Consider the following 7,454-nt stretch of genomic DNA (forward strand, 5'->3'; position numbering starts at 1 on the left):
ATACTACCCTACAGCAGAATTTACGCTAAATGTTGTTATCTAATCGAAATCTTAAAGCTAAGTCCCATTATTCAGGAGGATCCTGAAAACTCCTAATTGAATCTTATCTCGAACATGCAAACTTCTAAACCATCTTATATTCCTTCGGGATACATTTATGCTAGATTACGCTATTTCTGAACTAGGTCCCATTTTCCAGGAGGGTCATGAAAAATCAATCTCAAACCTGTTTGGTGACTGCCTTTCTCCACAGAGGGTTTCTCCGAAACAACCGAAATTTCCTATCCCTGTTTAATCAAAGAAAAATTCGTCAGTTTAAAATGTGGTGGTTAGTTGATGGCATTCTTTGCTGAAGGTCTCTCCGCTGCATTGTTTTGTTTTGACTGGCTTCCCCGAACTGACCCTGAACCGCTTGGCTTTCCGACTGACTTTCAAAACCCTATGACCCTGAATGACCCGAGGGTTCTTTACCTGAACCGTTGTTTCACACCACTGACCCCTTAAACAGAACCTCTACATCTCCCATGAAATTACCAAATCATTTTGCCGATGAAACTCTTGCTGGCACTTTATCCCACTTTACATCATGCTATCTTTGGTGTGCTCTGGCCGCACTGTGCTTTGCAATCTTAAAGCCAGTAGTGAGCTTTGAAATTCCTTCTTATTTGCTTAAACGGAACTGACATTGGGAATATATTAGAGAAATAAACTCAAAAGAAATGAAATGCAATGACCTTCAGAGTTAAGGATAAGGAAATCCAAAACTGGAAGACTATCTGAAGAGATAAAAAAAAAGACTTATCTGAGTGGAATAACTGCTGCCAATGATCATGACATGCAATTTGGATTAATCGGCCCAATCTGTCCAACCAATCAACTTTTAGTTGCCATACTTTGTTGCTCCGGAATTTCCATAACCTGATTTCTTCACCCAAATCCTGATCTTGTTCATCCTGCGGTGTCTTGAAAGGTTTTTACTAGCAGACCTCTCTCATTCGTTCATCTCCCAACTCACTTTCGCCTTACGGTGCCCGTGAGGGTTTTCACCAATAAGACTCTCTCATTTTTTGATTTCTCTCAACTCCCGTCGCCTTATGGTGCCCGTGAGGGTTTTTACCAATAAGACTCTCTCGTTTTTTATTTCTCTTCCTATTTGGACCAGAGTGTTGCCCCTGATATGAATCACCTCTACCTACTTGACTTGGCATTTCTCGAAGACTGATCGGAAGGTCTTTCTTTGGACCGTAATGTGGCTTTTGGATGGGTTTATAAAGAAAGGATGTAAAAAGCTCAAAACAATTCGAATGGGTTCAAAATTACAACTTTCGGAATCAGATTTCTGATAACAACCACAACTTCTGCCCCAGTTTCTACTTTGATGGGACCGAACCGTGAGGCTGCCTACGTATCCTTAAAAGGAATCAAGTCGAACGTAGTTCATGACATAGGAATTGCTCTGTTGTTGTGATTTTCTTTTTCTCTTTCTTTGCTTTCTTTTTCTCTTTTGTTGTTTTTCTTCTTCTTTTTTCTTTTCATTCTTTTCTTTCTATTTTTCTCTCCTTCCTTTTATTATCTTTCACGCTTGTGTTTCTGATATTCGCTACTGATTCTGAAAGAGGGGTATGAAAGAAAATAAATAAGGCTCAACATGGGTGACAAGGGATAAAGTGTTTTGATAGCAGAACAAAATGCCTTCGTAATTTCAACATTCAAAACATGCCAAATACAAACAAGTAAAATCAAACAAAGAAGTCATACATAGTATCTCTTGGCTGCATCAGAATTGATAGCCATTTCTACACATTTGCCTTCTACATCTGTCAAATACAATACACCATTGGACAACACTCTAGTTACAATGAACGGCCCTTGCCAATTTGGGGCAAACTTTCCTTTTGCTTCAACCTGATGCGGAAAATGTGTTTCAATACTAACTAACCCACTTCAAACTTTCGTGGAAGCACCTTCTTATTGTATGCTCTTGCCATTCTCTGTTGATACAACTGGCCATGATATACTGCCGCCAGTCTCTTCTCATCGATCAAACTTAAATGTTTTGACCCACTCATCATCATCAATTTCAGCCTCCGCGACAATTCGAAGGGATGGAATTTCCATTTCTGCGGGTATTACTGCTTCGGTGCTATATACCAACAAATAAGGAGTCGCCCCTAGTAATGTTCGGACAGTAGTGTGATAACCCATCAACGCAAACGGCAACTTTTCATGCCACTGCCTAGAACCCTTTACCATTTTTCGAAGTATCTTCTTTATATTCTTGTTGGCCGCCTCAACTGCTCCGTTTACCTTAGGGCGGTACGGGGTAGAATTGCAATGTGTAATCTTAAACTGCTGACATACCTTTTTCATCAGATGACTATTGAGATTAGCCCCATTGTCTGTAATGATAACCTTTGGTATCCCAAACTGGCAAATGATATTTGAGTGTACAAAATCAACCACCGCCTTCTTGGTTACAGACTTGAATGTTTTAGCATCTACCCACTTGGTGAAATAATCAATGGCCACCAGAATAAACATGTGCCCGTTGGACGCTGCTGGCTCAATTGGTCCAATGACATTCATTCTCCAAGCAACAAAGGGCCACGGTGCAGACATCGTGTGTAATTCAGATGGTGGAGAATGAATCAAATCTCCATGCACTTGGCACTGATGACATTTGTGCACGAAACTGATACAATCTCGCTCCATAGTGAGCCAATAATAACCTGCTCGGAGAATCTTCCTTGCCAATACGTACCCACTCATGTGCGATCCACAGACTCCAGAATGTACTTCGGTCATAATAGTTGTAGCCTGCCTAGCATCTATGCACCTCAGCAGCCCAAGATTTGGAGTCCTTTTGTATAAAACTCCCCCACTGAAAAAAAATTCGCTTGCTAGACGACGAATTGTTCTCTTCTGATCACTCGTAGCTTGTACTGGATATACTCCTATCTGGATGTATTCCTTGATATCGTGGAACCATAGTTCGCCATCGAGTTATTCTTCCACCATGTTACAATAAGCATGTTGATCGCGGACCTGAATATGCAACGGGTCTACATAAGCCTTATTTGGATTATGTAACATTGATGCCAAAGTAGCCAAAGCATCAACGACCTCATTATGAATCCTCGGAATATGCCTGAGCTCTATTGATTGGAAACGTTGACAAAGATCATGCAAACATTGTCGGTACGGTATGAGTTTTAAATCCCTAGTTTCCCATTCTCCTTGAATCTGGTGCACCAGAAGGTCCGAGTCACCTAAGACCAAAACTTCCTGGACACCCATATCCACAGCCATCCTCAAACCCAAAATGCATGCCTCATACTCAGCCATGTTGTTAGTACAGTAGAACCGAAGTTGAGCCGTAACAGGGTAGTGATGCCCTATTTCAGAAATAAGTATCACTCCTACCCCAACGCCTTTCATGTTAGCAGCCCCATCAAAGAAAAGTTTTCACCCTGGCTTTTCAATCTGTTCCAATTCATCAATGTGCATTACCTCTTCATCAGGGAAGTAAGTCTTCAAAGGCTCATATTCTATGTCTACTGGGTTCTCAGCCAAATGATCAGCCAATTCCTAGGCTTTCATTGCAGTCCTAGTCACATAGATGATGTCAAATTCTGTGAGCAAGATTTGCCACTTTGTGAGCCTCCCTGTGGGCATAGGATTATGAAAGATATACTTTAGTGGATCCAAGCGAGAGATGAGGTAAGTATAAGATGACAAATAATGCTTCAGCTTCTGGGCTACCCAAGTTAGGGCGCAACACGTCCTTTCAAGATAAGTGTACTTAACCTCGTAAGATGTGAACTTCTTGCTGAGATAATAAATGGCATGCTCCTTCCTTCCGGTGATGTCATTTTGTCCTAACACGCATCCAAATGAATTGTCCAAGACCGTCAAATACAGAATCAAAGGTCTCCCTGGTTCTGGCGGGACCAACACAGGTGGATTTGACAAGTACCCCTTTATCTTATCAAATGCTTCCTGACATTCATCTGTCCACTTGGCCACAGCATCTTTATTTAGCAGCTTGAAGATAGGCTCACAAGTTGTCGTGAGCTGAGTAATAAACCGGCTGATGTAATTCAATCTTCCAAACAGACTCATCACCTCAGTCTTATTCTTTAGGGGTGGCAATTCCTATATAGCTTTGATCTTTGACGGGTCTAATTCAATACCTCGGCGGCTGACTATGAATCCTAACAACTTTCCAGACGGAACACCGAACGCGCATTTTGCGGGATTGAGCTTGAGATTGTACCTGCGAAGCCTTTGGAAGAACTTTCTCAGATCATTGACATGGTCAGACTGCTTTCTAGACTTGACAATTACATCATCCATATAAACCTCGATCTCCCTATGTATCATGTCATGGAACATGGTCGTCATTGCCATCATGTAGGTTGCCCTAGCATTTTTCAAACCAAATGGCATGACCCGATAACAATACGTTCCCCATGGCGTGATGAATGCTGTCTTTTCTGCTTCTTCCTCATCCATTAAGATCTGGTGGTAACCCGCATAACAATCCACTAAAGAATCAATCTCATGTTTGGCACAATTATCGATCAATATATGGATGTTCGGCAGTGGGAAGTTATCCTTGGGACTTGCCTTGTTGAGATCTCGATAATCAACACACACCCTGGTCTTTCCATCTTTCTTCGGCACAGGCACAATATTGGCTAACCAGGTGGGATACCGGGTGACCCGAATGACCTTGGCCTCAAACTATTTGGTGACATCTTCCTTAATCTTCACACTCATATCAGTTTTAAACTTCCTCAGCTTCTGCTTGACAGGGGGAAATGTCGGGTCAGTGGGAAATTTGTGAACCACCAAGTCAGTGCTTAGACCTGGCATATCGTCATAGGACCATGCAAAAACATCTTTATACTCGAACAGTGCTTTAATTATCTCCTCTCTGAGTTGTGGTTCAAGATGGACACTTATTTTAGTTTCCCGGACATTATCTTGGTCCCCTAAATTGATAACTTCTGTATCACTCAGGTTAGGCTTGGGTTTTTCTTTAAAATGGCTTAATTCTTTACTAATCTCTTCAAAAGCCTCATCCTCATCATATTCTGATTCATCCTCACACTCTATTTCTTGAATTACTATTTCGGAATTAGATTGGCTTTTGAGACTTGGCCGGAAATTCCTCATGCATGTCATATCATTGAAACCAGCATAAAAATAACTGTACAAGGAGGAAAAGAAAAAGAAAAATAAAACTATTAGGAAGGGAGAAAAAGGGAAATTGCATTTCATTGAAATTAGAGATAACAAGGTTTATACATCCAAATGGACGGAACATAGAATTTGAACTACAACCCTGGGATAATCCAGATAAACTGAAAGAAAATCAAAGCAAACTACCAAAACTCCTTCCTTGTGGGGAGAGGAGTAGCTTCCCAATTGTTAATCTTTGCAGTGGGCCCAACAAATTGCACATCCGCCTTGCTAGAACCCTCTCCAGCTTCCACCATGTTCACTTCGTCGAATATCCTCTCGAAATTTTCCATCAAATCTCGATCCATATCAACCAACAAACTGGGAGCCGTCGTCACTGGGCGCTTTCTGGTACCAGGCCTGACAAATGATCTGGAAAGACGCGGGACTGGCTTTGGAAGGGCCATGCTCTCTGTTTCATTTTTCTAGCTCTTCTTACGTCTGCGACTGTGGGCTTGAACCCCAGACCAAATGTATCCAAGTTTTTAGGAAGAGAAACTGGTTGCACGATACCTTGAAGAGATGCACCCAAACCCTTGCCCGGTACAAAACTATTTTTCAATATTTCAACGTCTACCATGACTGATGCAGCAGCTAACCTTGGAGTCGGCACGCACTTCCCTTCAAGAATTTTCTCTACTGATACCATGTCAAAAACCTGATAAACCCATGGCCCCTTGTCATCTTCAAACTCTATGAATAGAACAATGGCACTGGGAACACACAAATTATTTTCGCCATGCACAACAATTTCCTGTCTATCCCATTCAAACTTAACCATTTGATGCAGAGTGGACGGGACCGCTTTGGCAGCATGAATCCAGGGTCGACATAACAACAGATTGTAAGAAACAGCCACATCGAGCACCTGGAATTCCATAGTAAATTCAACTGGCCCTATTGTAAGCTCGAGCACTATGTCCCCGACTGAATCTTTCCCTCCACCGTTGAATCCCCGAACGCAGATATTGTTCTTGTGAATTCTTTCATCATCTACCTTCAACTTGTTCAGAGTGGAAAGAGGGCAAATATATGCAAGGAACCATTGTCAACCAGTACCCGAGTAACCACAGAATCTTCACATTTCACCGTCAGATAGAGGGCTCTATTGTGCTCAGTACCCTCCACGGGCAACTTATCATCAGAAAAGGTGACTCTTTTTACCTCAAATATCTTGTTAGCTATCTTTTCCAAGTGGTTTACTAAGATTTTGTCAAGAACGTGGGCTTCATTCAAGATCTTCATCAAAGCCCGACGGTGCTCGTCTGAATGGATCAATAATGACAATAGCGAGATCTGAGTCGGTGTCTTCCTTAACTACTCCACAATGGAATAGTCCTACACTTTCATCTTTCTCAGGAATTCCTCTGCTTCTTCCTCGGTCACAGCTTTCTTTACCAACACTGGGTTATCTTTGGAGATCTTAGCTTTTCTCAACTCTTCGAGGGCAAAGCATCTCCCCAATCGAGTCAAACCATGGGTCTCACACACTTCTTCTTTAACCTCTTTCCCCTTGTAAGTCACTGTCACTCATTCATAATTCCATGGGACTGCCTTACTGTTGACTATCGGTAATTGAGTTACCGGTTTGATAATGACAGGATCTGTGTGGGCGCCCTTCACAATTACCACAGGCTTGTTCATCACTCACGGCACAGCCACTTTCTCTTTCATGTTTTCCTGCAACGTCACTTGAGGACCCCTTCTTGACCTCCACAGATGGTTCATTATTTGCCCCGTTTAACTTTATCACAGACTTCTCACTTGTTGACTTTTCACACGGCTTGGCTTCACTAGCCCGAATCATCATGACGGTTTGCGAAAGCTTCTTAGGCTCCCCTCCCTTATGCACAATCTCAATCATATTTGTCTCATGATGGGCCGGCAACAGGTTCTGATTGATATTGGGTGCCTCTAGGGCTTGGACCTCATTCCGATTAGTATCAATGAGCTCCTGAATAGCTATTTTCAATTTCCAGCATTTCTCTGTGTCATGACCCGGGGTCCCTGAACAATAGTCACAACTCATCGATCGGTCAAGATTTCTAGGAGGGGGATTTGGCAGTTTAGCCTCGATCGGATTCAATATACCCAACTATCTCAATCTATGGAATAGACTAGTATATGATTCTCCCAATGGAGTGAAAGTCTTCTGTTTCTGAAACCTCTAATTCTTAAAGGCTTGATTGGGCCGAAAACCTATTCCA

This window comes from Nicotiana tabacum, chromosome 5, assembly GCF_000715075.1.
Source record: "Nicotiana tabacum cultivar K326 chromosome 5, ASM71507v2, whole genome shotgun sequence".
NCBI classification, from domain to species: Eukaryota; Viridiplantae; Streptophyta; class Magnoliopsida; order Solanales; family Solanaceae; genus Nicotiana; species Nicotiana tabacum.